Raw genomic sequence first — 15,134 nt, 5'->3', positions numbered from 1 at the left:
GAGCGAGATAAAGGGGGGCCGGAGACGCCAGTTCAAGAGAGAGAGAGAGAGACGCACGTAGCCGCACTGCATGTGTGTCTGTGTGTCCTTATGTTTTATGTTGTTTTAAGTTAATTTATATCGTTAAACTTTATGTTGACTGTTCAGTCAGTTCCCGCCTCCTTCCTGCCCAACCTTTACCTGTTACAGTGGTGCCGAAACCCGGGAGGGAGGAGGGATGCACTGTCATGGAGTCCTCACTGCTGCCATCCACCAGGGGAGCAGCCGCGGCCGTCTGCCTGGGGACAGAGGGGTCGCTGCCGGCTGCCGAAAGCCAGAGGAACCACTGCTGTCTGCCATCCACCAGGGGAGCAGCCGCGGCCGTCCGCCAGGGGTCGGAGGGCTCGCTGCCATCCGCCAGGGGAGGAATGAGCTGTCATCCGCCAGAGGGCGGAGGAGTGGTTGAGGACCGGGCGACAGCGTGTCCAGGAACCGGCGAGCAAGTTTTCTCTCTCTCTCTCCTCTCTCTCTCTCTCTCTCTGCGTGTCTCCTGCTCTCCCTTTCCCTCTCCCCATGCCTCCCCTCATCTCTCCCCCAGGTTCCCAGGAGGAACACCAGCTGACAGAACGGCCGGAAGGGCAGCGTCTCCCCTTCAGAGATGGTGGGGGGAGTAAGTCAGTCCGGTGGTGCCCCGGCCTGAATTGGGCGGGGGAGGGGTGTGATGAGGAGGAGGGCGTGGCCGGGCCGTGACGATGTACGGCCGGCGCTGAATCAGATGATCAGCGGCAGAGCGAGATAAAGGGGGGCCGGAGATGCCAGTTCGAGGGAGAAAGCCGCGCTGCATGTGTGTCTGTGTGTCCTTATGTTTTATGTTGTTTTAAGTTCATTTATATCATTAAACTTTATGTTGACTGTTCAGCCGGTTCCCGCCTCCTCCTTGCCCATCTTTATGTTACACGTGACTAAAGATCTCTCAGTGTAACAATGGCCTAGGTGATTACAACCTTATCACACACTCACAAACATAAACTCAGCAAAAAAAGAAACGTCCCTTTTTCAGGACACTGTATTTTGAAGATAATTTTGTAAACATCCAAATAACTTTACAGATCTTTATTGTAAAGGGTTTAAACAATGTTTTCCATGCTTGTTCAATGAACCATAAACAATTCATGAACATGCACCTGTGGAACGGTCACAGTTATAAAAACTCAGGACACTAAAGGGACCTTTCTACTGACTCTGAAAAACACCAAAAGAAAGATGCCCAGGGTCCCTGCTCATCTGCGTGAACATGCCTTAGGCATGCTGTATGGAGGCATGAGGACTGCAGATGTGGCCAGGGCAATAAATTGCAATGTCCGAACTGTGAGACACCTAAGACAGCACTACAGGGAGACAGGAAGGACAGCTGATCATCCTCACCGTGGCAGACCACGTGTAACAACACCTGCACAGGATCGGTACATCTGAATATCACACCTCCGGGACAGGTACAGAATGGCAACAACAACTGTCCAAGTTACACCAGGAAAGCACAATCCCTCCATCAGTGCTCAGACTGTCCGTAATAGGAATGTCAGTGTTCTGCCATGGCCAGTGAAGAGCCCGGATCTCAATCCCACTGAGCACGTCTGGGACCTGTTGGATCGGAGGGTGATGGCTAGGGCCATTTTTCCCAGAAATGTCCGGGAACTTGCAAGTGCCTTGGTGGAAGAGTGGGGTAACATCTCACAGCAAGAACTGGCAAATCTGGTGCAGTCCATGAGGAGGAGATGCACTGCAGTACTTAATGCAGTTGGTGGCCACACCAGATACTGACTGTTACTTTTGATTTTGACCCCCCCTTTGTTCAAGGACACATTATTCCATTTCTGTTAGTCACATGTCTGTGAAACTTGTTCAGTTTATGTCTTAGTTGTTGAATATTTTTATGTTCATACAAATATTTACACATGTTAAATTTGCTTAAAATAAAAGCAGTTGAATGTGAGAGGACATTTCTTTTTTGCTGAGTATAATAATTTATCAAAAAAATAAAAAATAAAAAATAAAATTCCATCGTGTAATCACCCTAATGTCACTCTAAACCCATAAGAGTTTCTGTTTTTTCGAGGAATACAAAAGGAAAACATGCACAAATTCTCATAGATTTTTGTCATATAATGACAGAGAATAGTGACTCCAGTCTGTCAAGGTCTAAAAATCACAAATTAAAAAACACACCAAAACCAAATTAAAGGCAATTGATATGACTTGTGTACAAGTCTTCTAAAGCCATACATGAACAATGAACTGTCATTATTCACCCCCAAATCATTGATGAGCTGAGTAAGCAGCGCCCAAATCAAATTTGGTGACTACAGCACAGGTTTGACATCACAATGTTTGGTGACAAGACATGCAAGGCCCAATTAGGTTTGAATTCACTGACCTGCCTTGTAGTCGTCATATTTGTTTGGAGACATTATTGTGAGTAAATAATAACAGAATTTCCGTGTTTGAATGCACTTTTATGGTCTGGATGAGTGTGTATATAACACACTGCATTATTGGGTAAATTACTCAAAATATGTAATCTACTACAAAAGACTATTTAATTTTTTTTAAATGTAATCATATTACTTGCTGATTACTTAATCTAAAAAGTAATTACATTATTAATTGTTTTACTTTCAAGTTACTTTTTAAATAACTTTTCCTAGAAAAGTTTTGGTTTTCCACTCAAATGCAAAATGTCTATATTTCATCCTCATTCATTGTCACACACTTTTCAGCTGTCAAAGAAACGCTAACAGACATACATATGAATTCATATTTTAAATCTATTATACATATTAATTTAGCGCAAGTAATGTACTAAAAGTAATTACTTTAATTGAAATAATTACAAGAATTTAAAATGTAAAGCATTACACTACTCTTTTGACTAAAAAGTCATTAGATTAGAGTAAATAATTACTTGTTAATCAGATTCTTCCAACATTATTACAGATGTGTTCATATTGTCACGTCACAATTTAAGCCCAGTTCAGATGTGTCTTCTTTTCCCTATCTATTAGGCTATGCCTTTAATATGTGTGTGTATGCAGGGGCATCTATGCACTTTTTATCAGAATAACTGATTTGTCTAATGGTAAAGATTTTGCCTACAGTACAAGGAATCCCGGATTCTAATCCACCCTATTACATTTTTCATTTAAATAAACGAAGAGTGCATCGTCTAGTTAGTGTATGTATATCACTTCTGTCTGCATTTTGCTTTGCTATTTAAATGGAAAGGAGTGCGAGCTGCGAAACAGGGGAGCGAAAAGAGCGCACGTCTGAATGCACGAGCACGCCCCCTGTGACTCAATTCTACTGAAAACAGCCACAACAAGCACTCATCATAACATTAAAAATAACAACCTTCAGCGCTGGATCGCTACTTATTATAACACACACAAACGAAATGGAAACCCATGCTCAAGAACTGGAGATGTTTCTTCTGCATTAGACACTTCAAAAAGTGGTGGGGGAAAAATTGGCAAAGGCAAATGGGTAGGGATATATCCCACCAGTTCCATCAGTAAATGATGCCTTTGTGTGTATGTGTGTGTGTGTGTGTGTGTGTGTGTGTGTGTGTGTGTGTCAGTGTATTTTGTTCATGTTGCAGCCTCCATTCTTTCTACCCACACATGCAATGCTACGGCAACAACTGCTGCCCAACGCCACATCTCATTACACACACCATAGTGTTTGGACACTTGACGTGCTTGCACAAAAACACAATATACACATTTGTAAGCTGTAACACAAAGCTGCAACAATTCATTGAAACAACATCAGAAAACTTCTTTTCTGGGTTTCACCCATGTAAAGAGGAACATTATATTTCTGCTTTGAAGAGAATTGTAACTCTTGGGGAAGTTACTTTAAGCTGTGTTGTTTGAAATCCAAAACATCTGATCCAGGAAGTGTTGCAGGCTAATTTATATTTGATTTATGGACAAATGTTTCATTTTTGTTAGGAGAATTCATATCTGATCCGTTGAAGAGAAGTATCATTTAATAAAGTGTTTTATAATATAGTATCAACCTCCTGCCTTTATGTATAACATCTCCAACAGAATATGAGTCATCTGGCCTGATTTAAATATTTTTAGAGGTTTCCTCTGTAATTATGAACAAACTTTTCCTTGCAAAAGACTGCTTTTTCCATATCCAGACAGTCCAGCTGTGTGTTATGACAGATTTAGACAGATTGCTGATGTAAACTTATGATTTATTTCTTTTTATAACCAGCAGCCACCAAAATGTGTCCAAATTGGCCTCTTATGGAAACATCTCTTCTCTTCTCTTCTCTTCTCTTCTCTTCTCTTCTCTTCTCTTCTCTTCTCTTCTCTTCTCTTCTCTTCTCTCAGATCCTCTCTCTTCCTCTTTTCTTTGAACAACTGTGGTGTCAGTGGGTCAAGGAAAATTCAGGGCATTAAAGTGGCCTGCTGTGTGTGTGTGTTGGCCAATTGTGGTGGACATGTTTCCGCACACTCAGCAGCTCCAGTCGAGATGTTGTTCCTCCTGAATTTTTCGTTCTCTATCATCCCCAAAACAGCTCAGTTTCTGTCTTCCCAGGCATCAGCTGCAATCTCCAAATAACCAATAAAAAAACACTTAAAGAACAAATATTGTAAACTTCTGTAGCAAGGTTTACTTGCAATGTTAGGTTTTGGTCTCTTACACCAAAATTCATTTTTCATGACCACTTTCCACCCTCTCTTTGACACTTACAGTTTCTCAGACAGTTTTTGCTACTGTACTTTTAAGACCTCTATTTGTCAAAATAAAAAAATAAAAATAAAAACTCTGTTATGATTGGTAAACATCCGCATACCGGCCTTGTTCAAGCTGTTATTTCTCTACACAGAAAAAAGTTGTATGAAAAACTAAATTGACATTGATAGGTAAGCGTGAGTGGTCCTGTGATAAAGTGCTCATGGTTGTGATGTCACATCCTGTTTTTCCAAGCGGTCAAGGTTTGGTTAGCATGATTTAGTTAGATCCTGCTGGTAGATCAGGGGGTTGGAGGGCTCTAAAACTATAAAAGTGTGAAATGGACTTAATTTTTCCCTGTCTCCTGCATTTGACCACAGCTCAGGACATAATTTTCCTGAGGATTCAGCGTGGTCATTTACTGCTCAGGTGATTGGCTTGGTTTTTCATAATTTCTAAGGCACATTTCTTGAAATCTTCATCCATTTTGTCACAGCTTTAAACACAAAATCAAATCTTCAAACTACACTCACAAAACCCCTGACTCTTCTGGCAAAATCAAACAATCGCCTCAAAACCATTTAATCTGTGATTAAAATCAAACAATGCTTTCAGATCATACACACAACCAGTCAATATATAAACACTACAGAGCATTCATTAGACACTACATCAAAAAATGGAGAACACAGCATCCAGGGCACAAAGTTGCAGAAAAATATGTTTATTGTATATAGTAAATGAATTTTGCAATTACTGTAAAAAAAAAATAAAAAAAAAAGTATAGTAATCACAATTTAGTACAGTGAATATATTGTATACTGTAAGTACTGCAAGTAATACAGTATTGAATGTCTGTATATTCAGGACTTGCATACTGTAAAAATACAGTAGTCCAACTGCAAAACCCAAAGAACAAAGAAAACTCTAAATGAAAAGCACATTACAGTGCACTCAAAAATGTTGTGCAACTGCACAAAGTCAATGAGAGATTCATTCTGCCTCAGCATCAAATCTTCATACTTTGTGTATTTTGTACAATTGGTTTGATCACATCATTAGAAACAAGTGTGAACAATTTTGAGTTGGTGTGTGTTAACGATGACAACTGTGTTGTAGTTGTGTTTAATTTTTTCTGCCCGTGTTTATTGTTTTGCAACACAAGTGCATCACAGTGCGAAATGTGTTTTAGTGAGTGAGAATGTGTTTAGAGTTTTGCAAAAAGAGTGAATGAGATTTGCTAATGGTGTCTAACTACCTGAACTTGTTTAAGGTTTTGCCAAAAGAGTGATTGATTCGACAAATGGGTTTAGGCCACTGAGCATTTGCTTCAGAGAATGGGGTTTAGTGTTTTAGCAATTCAGAAAAACCGTAAGATGATTGCGAATGCTAACGGATAGCTTTTTTCAGGTATTATAGACCTACTTCTTCATAATATTTCCTCTGTTAAGGACTTTCTTGACTGCCAACTTTCACACAGGGTTGCTTGGCCTTCATATGAATCATGCAGGCACACTTTATTCAAAATGCATGAAATCAGGGTTAATTATCAGGCATCAGATTATGGTCAGTCAGTCCCAAAGGGAGTAGGAGGTCTTGTCTAAATTATTGAATACTTAGGTTACACTTAATGAGCCACTACTGTACTTCCCTACTGAAAAGACAATTTGAGATTAGCTTGGATTTCCATATTCTAGTTTAGTGCTGGTTTTTTATTCACCAGCAAAAAATGCTGGTCAACCATGGTCTTTCTGATGAAGCTGGTTGACCAAGGTAGGCTTGCTGACAAACCCTGTGCATGTCATATTTGATACATGATTTTCTATAGCCTCTACATCAACATTGATGCCTTTGTATTGTGATGCATATGTCTTTTTGCTGTGAAAAGTAAAAGTAACAATAATGTATTGTTACTGATATTTCAAAATGAGTATTTGGTCAGTTGATGGGACATTGTACATTGTACATGTACTTGTACATTGATTTATAAACAAATCATGTTAAATGTGTGTATCAAATATGATACAATAGGCTTTTTAGCTATATCTCTCAATCATCATTACATTACATTCATGCCCTCAACAATAAAAAACAATAAAACACACAGAGCTTTGAAAATACTGACATTTTTTTTTTTTTATAAGCTATAAAAAGCGGGAACTGATATTTATATGTATTTTAAATGTGCAGCTTGCTCTATCATTATAAATCTCTTATTGTTTTACATTACAAGCTATTATGATGTCATCTTCCTATAACCTGCTGAGACCCAGCAAAAATATCTTTTTTTTTTTAAATGTCAGTATAGTGTTTGGTGCAGAAAAAGCATATGATAATAATTGTTTTTGTTTGTTTGTTTGTGTTTTATTATATATATATATATATATATATATACACAAATTGATGCAGTCTTTCTCTCCTGGTCTTCATTGTTTGTCCTTTGTAAGAGTGTGTTCCAGTGTGATTCCTCCCTTGATGTGCTGCTCCACTCTCATTCCTATCACCACGTTGCTCTCCAGGCGTTGTGGTATGTGCTTTCTAGCTCAAGGTTTTATTTTTCTATTGAATTCCTGCTCTCCCTACGGAAAACATATATTTCCTGCTCAGGGTTGGATGAGAGGGTATTCTCTGGCTGCCTCTGCAGACAAAACACACACACACACACACACACACACACACACACACACACACACACACACACACACACACATTGGTGCAGTTATCATTATGAGGACTCTCCATAGACATAATGATTTTTATACTGTACAAACTATAGATTCTATCCCCTAACCCTAACCCTACCCCTAAACCTAACCCTCTGCATTTTTACATTTTCAATAAAACATCGTTTAGTATGTTTTTAAGCGATTTAAATTATGGAGACACTAGAAATGTCCTCATCAACCACATTTATAGCATATTACCCTTGTAATTACCAGTTTGTAACCTAAAAAAAAGTCCTCATAAACCACTTAAACCTGCTCACACACACACACACACACACACACACACACACACACACACACACACACACACAGATATTTACCATCTAAATAAGGACATACCATAAACCTCTATTGCCTCTATTGTTGTAAAAGTAATTATAAATACTGTTGTATAATAACCCTATCCAAAACCCAAACTATTTTTTTTACATATATATATATATCTTCCCAATAGGAGGTTTACTATCTATTTTGTCACCAAGCTATTGGTAAAAACAGTATGTACAGTAAACACATTCTTGTAATGGATTTCTGTGGCCTAAAATGGAATTTATCTCAAACACACATTCACACCCATACACCAACAAAACCACACAAACCACAAATATGCACACAGAGATATTCTAATGTAAAATCTCAGGGGTCTAATATGAATCTATCAAACACACACACATACACACCCTACTTTTGCACACTGGAGGAGCTAGCATATGGATTTATGACCACTTAGGCATGTGAAAACATGGGTTTCACACAAAGCTGGATTGATTTAACATTATTTTCTACATGCCTAATTGTCTTAAAACATCATCATTCTTTTCACAGCCATGCCAGAGAATTTAATGACACTGCAGGCCTCTCTTATCCAAAGGGAGAAAAGCAGAGCATACCCATATGTTAGATATTACAGCCAAAACACAAACAAATGCTTCTAAGTGTGTGTGTGTGTGTGTGTGTGTGTGTGAGAGAGAGAGAGAGAGAGAGAGATTTATCAGATCACAGACCACTTACTGGCATTAAGAAAGTAGAAGTAGCACTTTTAATTAAGATAAACTGGTTTAAGAGTGATAGTGTGTGTGTGTGTGTACAGGTTTAACCTCCATTGTGGGGACCAAATGTCCCCACAAGGATAGTAAAACCTGAGATCACCTACATTGTGGGGACCAGCCAGTGGTAATGGCTTAGTAAACATACTAAACTATGTTTTTTTTAAATGTAAAAATGCAAAAAGGTTTCTGTGAGGGTTAGGGAATAAAAATTATCATTAGATCTGTAAAAAATACATAGAAGTCTATGGAAAGTTCCCACAAAGATATAAAACAAAATGTGTGTGTGTGCGCGCGCGTACATGCATGTGTGTGGAATGGACACAGGTAAGAATGACCCGATTCAGGTCTATAAGATAGTAGAGAAACTCATCTCTGTTCTTTAACTAATGAAACAGTGTTAACAGAAATAAAAACTGTCCCTTTAAGCCTGGTTTATACTTGGGAAGAAGCCAAACTTTTTTCTCCTGGACAAACTAAATCACCCTAGGTGAACAAAGTTGCCGTTTATACTACGCGCGTCGTTTTAAATCACATTTTACATCGCCAAGTGCCCTCTGCTATATGATAAAATAGCAGTTTCCTCATTCCTTGGGCCAGCGCAATCGCAACGGCCAGGCGCTGGAAGTCTTTCCGGTCAATCAGGCAAACGCGAGTACCTCTCGTTCCCTCGTTCTCCGTCGAGAGACAGCCGGTGAACAGGTAAGTGTGCTGGTCTCTGGGGCCGCTTGCCCGCCCCAGTCACCGGCCACCGTTGCGGGCCTACGGAGCAGCATGTCCCCCCTGGGCTGTCTTCCAGGTGGGGCACCTGCTCTGCCTTGTCTGAACCACCCTGCCCGGGCACGGTAAGTCCAGTCGTCTCCTGCCGCTGTCGTGGAGGCTGGAGGCCTGGTTAGCGCTCTCCAGCCCCTTGCGGTGGCTCATCAGGACTATTCACCTCGGCTACGCGATCCAGTTCGTCAGATGCCTGTCCCGGTTCAGTGGCATCCTCTCCACTACAGTGCAGGGCGAGGGTGCCTCCGTCCTTCAGGTGGAGGTTGCCACCCTCCTGGCGAAGGGAGCAATAGAGCCTGTCCCCGTAGCCGAGTTGCGCAAGGGCTTCTACAGCCCTTATTTTATCGTGCCCGGGGGGGGGGGGGATATGTTGTGCCCAATCTTGGACCTGCGTGCCCTAAACAAGGCCTTACACAGGCTTCCATTCAGGATGTTAATGCAGAAGTGCATCCTGGTGTCAGTATGATATCAGGATTGGTTCACGGCCATCGACCTGAAGGACGCGTACTTTCACGTATCGATCCTTCCTCGACACAGACCCTTTCTTCGGTTTGCCTTCAAGGGATGAGCATACCAGTACAAGGTCCTCCCCTTCGGTCTGTCCCTGTCTCCTCGCATCTTTACCAAGGTCGCAGAGGCTGCCCTGGCCCCGCTGAGGGAGAAGGGCATACGCATTCTCAATTATCTCGATGACTGGCTAATCCTAGCTCACTCGCAAGATCTATTGTGTGCACACAGGGACCTTGTGCTTCAGCACCTCGACCGGCTTGGGCTTCAGGTCAACTGGGAGAGAAGCAAGCTCTCCCCTGTGCAGAGCATCTCTTTTCTCGGTATGGAGTTGGACTCGGTCACTCTCAGGGCACGTCTTATGACCGAACATGCTCAGTCAGTGCTGAAGACCTTCAGGCAGAAGGTAGCGGCACCAGTGAAACAATTTCAGAGGCTCCTGGGGCATATGGCATCCTGTTCTCCCCCTCGGGTTGATGCATTTGAGACCACTTCAGCACTGGCTACAGACTCGAGTCCCAAGGTGGGCATGGCGCCATGGCACTCAGCGTGTTATCATCACGCCACAGTGCCATCAGACTTTTAGCCCTTGGTCGAACCTTGCGTTTCTACGGGCAGGTGTTCTCCTAGAGCAGGTCTCAAGGTGCGTCGTGGTCACGATGGATGCCTCCAACTTGGGCTGGGGCACCGTGTACAATGGGCAAGCAGTGTCGGGGCTCTGGATGGGGCCCCGACTCCAATGGCACATCAACTGCTTGGAGTTGCTGGCGGTATTGCTTGCCCTGAGGAGGCTCTGGCCGTTAATTCAGGGCAAGCATGTTTTGGTATGAACTGACAACACAGCGACCGTGGCGTACAAAAACTGCCAAGGCGGCGTACGCTCATGTCGCATGTCGCAACTCGCCTGCCGCCTCCTCCTTTGGAGTCAGCAGACCTTGAAGTCTCTGCAAGCCACTCACCTTCCGGGCATCCTCAACCATGTAGTGGATGCGCTCTCACGGCAGGTAATGCTCCGCGGGGAGTGGAGACTCCACCCCCATGTAGTCCAGCTGATTTGGGAGAGATTCGGGGAGGCACAGGTAGACCTGTTCACCTCCCAAGACTCCTCTCATTGCCCCCTGTGGTACTCCCTGCCCGAGGCCCCCCTCGGCACGGATGCTTTGTTGCACAGCTGGCCTCGGGGGCTACGCAAGTATGCGTTTCCTCCTGTGAGCCTCATTGCACAGACTCTGTGCAAAGTCAGGGAGGACGAGCAGCAAGTCCTGTTCGTTGCGCTGTATTGGCCCAACAAGACTTGGTTCTCAGATCTGATGCTCCTGACAGTAGCACCTCCCTGGCACATTCTCCTGAGGCAGGACCTTCTCACTCAGGGGCAAGACATGCTCCAGCATCTGCGGCCGGACCTCTGGAATCTCCACGTCTGGCTCCTGGACAGGATGTCCTAGCAGGTCTTCCGCCAGCGGTGGTAGACACAATCACTCAGGCCAGGGCCCCCTCTACGAGGCGGCTGTATGCCTTGAAGTGGCATCTTTTCGCTAACTGGTGTTCTTCCCGTGGGGAAGACCCACAGAGATGTGCCGTCGGGTCTGTGCTGACTTTCCTTCAGGAAGGGCTGGAGAGATGGCTGTCTCCCTCTACCCTGAAAGTGTACATGGCTGCCATAGCAGCTCACCATGATACACTGGATGGGAGACCCTCACGTCTGATCAACAGTTTCCTCAAAGGCATGAGGAGGTTGAATTCTCCTAGACCATGCCTGATCTCCTACCTGCCCTACAGAGAGCCCCCTTTGAGCCCCTGGAGCAGACTGAGCTCAGCACTCTGTCCCTGAAGACGGCCCTCCTGGTGGCGCTCACTTCCAACAAGAGGGTGGGGGACCTGCAGGCGCTCTCTGTTACCAGCGAATGCCTGGAGTTCGGGCCAGCACACTCTCACGTGATCTTGAGACCCCAGCCCGGTTATGTGCCCAAGGTTCCCACCACTCCTTTTCGGGACCAGGTGGTGAACCTGCAAGCACTCCCTTCAGAGGAGGACGATCCGGCCTTGTCGTTGCTGTGTCCAGTTCACGCCCTGCGCATCTATCTGGACCGCACACAGAGCTTTAGACAATCAGAGCAGCTCTTTGTCTGTTTTGGAGGACAGCAGAAGGGGAAAGCTGTCTCCAAGCAGAGATTAGCCCATTGGATTGTGGATGCCATTTTCCTCGCATACCAATCTCAGGACTTGCCGTGCCCCTTGGGAGTCCAGGCTCACTCCACTAGAGGTGTTGCATCTTCCTGGGCACTGGCAAGGGGGGTCTCTCTAGCACACATATGCAGAGCTGCGGGTTGGGCTACACCCAATACCTTTGCGAGGTTTTATAACCTACGCATAGACCCGGTTTCGACCCGAGTGTTACGTGGTAACAGCAGGTAGACAGGGCGGCAGTTTGGGTGTACCGCTTGCATTGCGCCTTTCCCCTTTTTTCAAAGATGATAATGTGTGCTTTTTTCCCCATACCGGTGAACTCTGGATGCCTCTTTAATTCTTTAGCACTGTTCAGTGACGAACTCAGCAGAGGAGTAACACCACCAGTCCCAGTACTCGTGGTATTCCCCTTTTCAGGCCTGTGTGCTCGGGCTCAGTGCTCAATGCGTGGTGATTCCCCCTTGGTAATCCCGTATGAGTTTCCACTGTTCGGTTTCCCCCTTAGATGAAACCTGTGTTTCCCCTCGTCAGAGCTTTCTCTGTCTCGGCCACTGTGCTGCATACCCTCTCTGTAGATAGGGTCCTCCTGTGGTATCATTCCACATGTGTACTTCCCCGTTGGTAAGTTCATGTGAGGTATGCTCCACATGTTAACCTCCCTCCAGTAGGATGTGGTCTCCATAGTGCTCTCCTTCCTGGAGAGGGAAGAGCACTTCCCAGCGCTATTCTAGAAAGTGCTAGGCGGGAGATTGCTTAACAGCAAATTAAGAAAGGCACCGCCGGTAGCCTACTTGGGTAAGTGCCTCCTCCCCCCTTAATGGGACTAGGGAGATGCCTTACCTAACTTGCTGGAAGGTCACGACATGGTTGAGCGCTTGCTGCTTGCCCGTGTCCACTCTTCCGTGCCTCGTGACACGGTTCAGCGCCTGCGGCATTTCCTATAGGAACCCCTAGTGCCACTACATCGAAACAACGTTGAGCGAGTGACAGACAGGGAACATTTTGGTTACTGATGTAACCTCTGTTCCCTGATGGAGGGAATGAGACGTTGTGTCCCTCCTGCCGCGGCGCTGAACCGGCCGCTGACATGGCCGGGACTCTCTATCGGCTCCTCAGAATAAATTTGAATGAGTGATGCATGCCATCTCCTTTTATACTGGTATGTCCGGGGTGGAGAGTGGCATGCAAATTCCACTTGCCAATTTTCATTGGCCTTTCCTATTTTAAGCAAAGGTGATTGGGGCTCTCAAGATCGAACCCCTAGTGTCACTACATCGACACAACGTCTCGTTCCCTCCATCAGGGAACAGAGGTTACATCAGTAACCAAGACATTTTTCTCTCCAGGAGAAATCTCACCAAACAAAAACCTTGGCAGAACAAAAACGTTACTCCATTTCGTCATCATTTGTAGGCGAACTAAGCAAAGCACGCCCAGTATGTATAAATTAGCCTTTATTCTGCAACTGTCTGATACAGAGGATATTGTAGATCTTGTAGATACAGTTGTTGCTGTGTTGATATACAGGTTTGGGGAGTAATGGAATGCATGTAACAGCATTACATATTTAAAATACAAAATATTAGTAACTGTATTCCATTACAGTTACAATTTCAATCATTGGTAATCAGAATGTAGTTACATTCAAAATGTATTTCAATTACTAAAAAGATTACTTGTATTTTATTGTCATGTTTCTTGTCATGTTTAGTCTGTTCAGTTGGAAAACATTTATCCATATAAAATATGTGATCTGAGGAGCGTTTGAAGAGCAGTGAAACACTTTCGTATGTGTTACATTCACACTAGAGGACAGAGGGCACTTACTGTCACGAGTAAAAAGATGGATATGTCGTCATTAAGAAGCTTCCCTTTGGGAGATCATGCTGCATTCCATTCAAAGTCGGATACAGCATATTTTGACCTTATACCTCCGATAAAGGCATTCCATTTCCCGATGCTTGGAATGTGATGTACTGTATAAGCAAACAAATCTGCAATTTTCCTGTCAGCTTAGCAGGTGTTTGATAGTCACCATAGATGTCTGTTAGCAAGCAAGCTGATAAACGATGCTGCGATGCTAGCAATTCTCGTACATTTGTACAATTATTAAAATAGAGTATAATTTACCATATCTACCACACCTGTCTACAGCATGTTACTACAGTTTAACAGAAAACAGTTGGGAATGCTTTTAAAGAATAAACATGAATCCAAAAAATGCATGATTATAACAATATATGGTTTGTCAATGTTTTTTAATGCGATTTGGGTAGTTTTACAAGAGTAAAGGATGTTTATATGATAAATGCTAATGAAAGTAGCTTTAAGCATTGTCTAAAAAGCTATGAACAATATATTTTCTCCCTCACTCTATGAACAGAATCCATATATGATCAAAAATAGATGACGTTGTGCACACTCTGAAGTATGTTTGGAGCAGGCAAAATAGTTAACCTTGTGTAAATTGACTAAAAAACTTTATGCTTAACTAATATGTTATTTCTAGCCCTTACATGCACCTGTTACAAGGCAAGATATAATGATTTTATAATGTATTCTATCAAGGAAATCCACATCAGAAGGGATGGATTGGCCTTAGGGAGTACCGGGACCTTTCCAGTAGTGGGCCGGTTGGCCGAGTAGTAGACCACAGTAGTAGACAGCGAAACGATCAAGGGTTAGACACTTACGCCAGTCTTATTTATTAAGTGCAGCAATTTTCTACTTTGATGTGAAACACCAAAAGCCAAATGCTCCAAAAGTGTGACGAAACGATTAAATGATGCAGTGCGTCCGCTAGCTTCAGTGGGATGGCAGAGCAGAATCTCTCCCCCACACAGCACTTAAAACCTGCTCTGTGGCCACGCTGTCCAGTGGTAAACACGGTGTGAGCCACGATACCAATTTGAATTCGACACAGAATTATATGGAAACCTTAACGAAGTTACTATATTTAACAGCCCCGACATTCTAAACAGCAGTGATCAGGTAAACAGGACAATGGTAATTACAGGCTTTTCAATCACCACATCACCACCTTTAAAGAAATTTACATTACAGTTAGTAACATTAAAGGGAAAGTGAAATTAAAATTCTCTCACCATTTACTCACCCTCATGCCATCCCAGATGTGTATGACTTTCTTTCTTCTGCAGAACACAAA

Source organism: Myxocyprinus asiaticus, chromosome 19, assembly GCF_019703515.2.
Source record: "Myxocyprinus asiaticus isolate MX2 ecotype Aquarium Trade chromosome 19, UBuf_Myxa_2, whole genome shotgun sequence".
NCBI classification, from domain to species: Eukaryota; Metazoa; Chordata; class Actinopteri; order Cypriniformes; family Catostomidae; genus Myxocyprinus; species Myxocyprinus asiaticus.
This window is presented reverse-complemented; position numbering follows the sequence as displayed.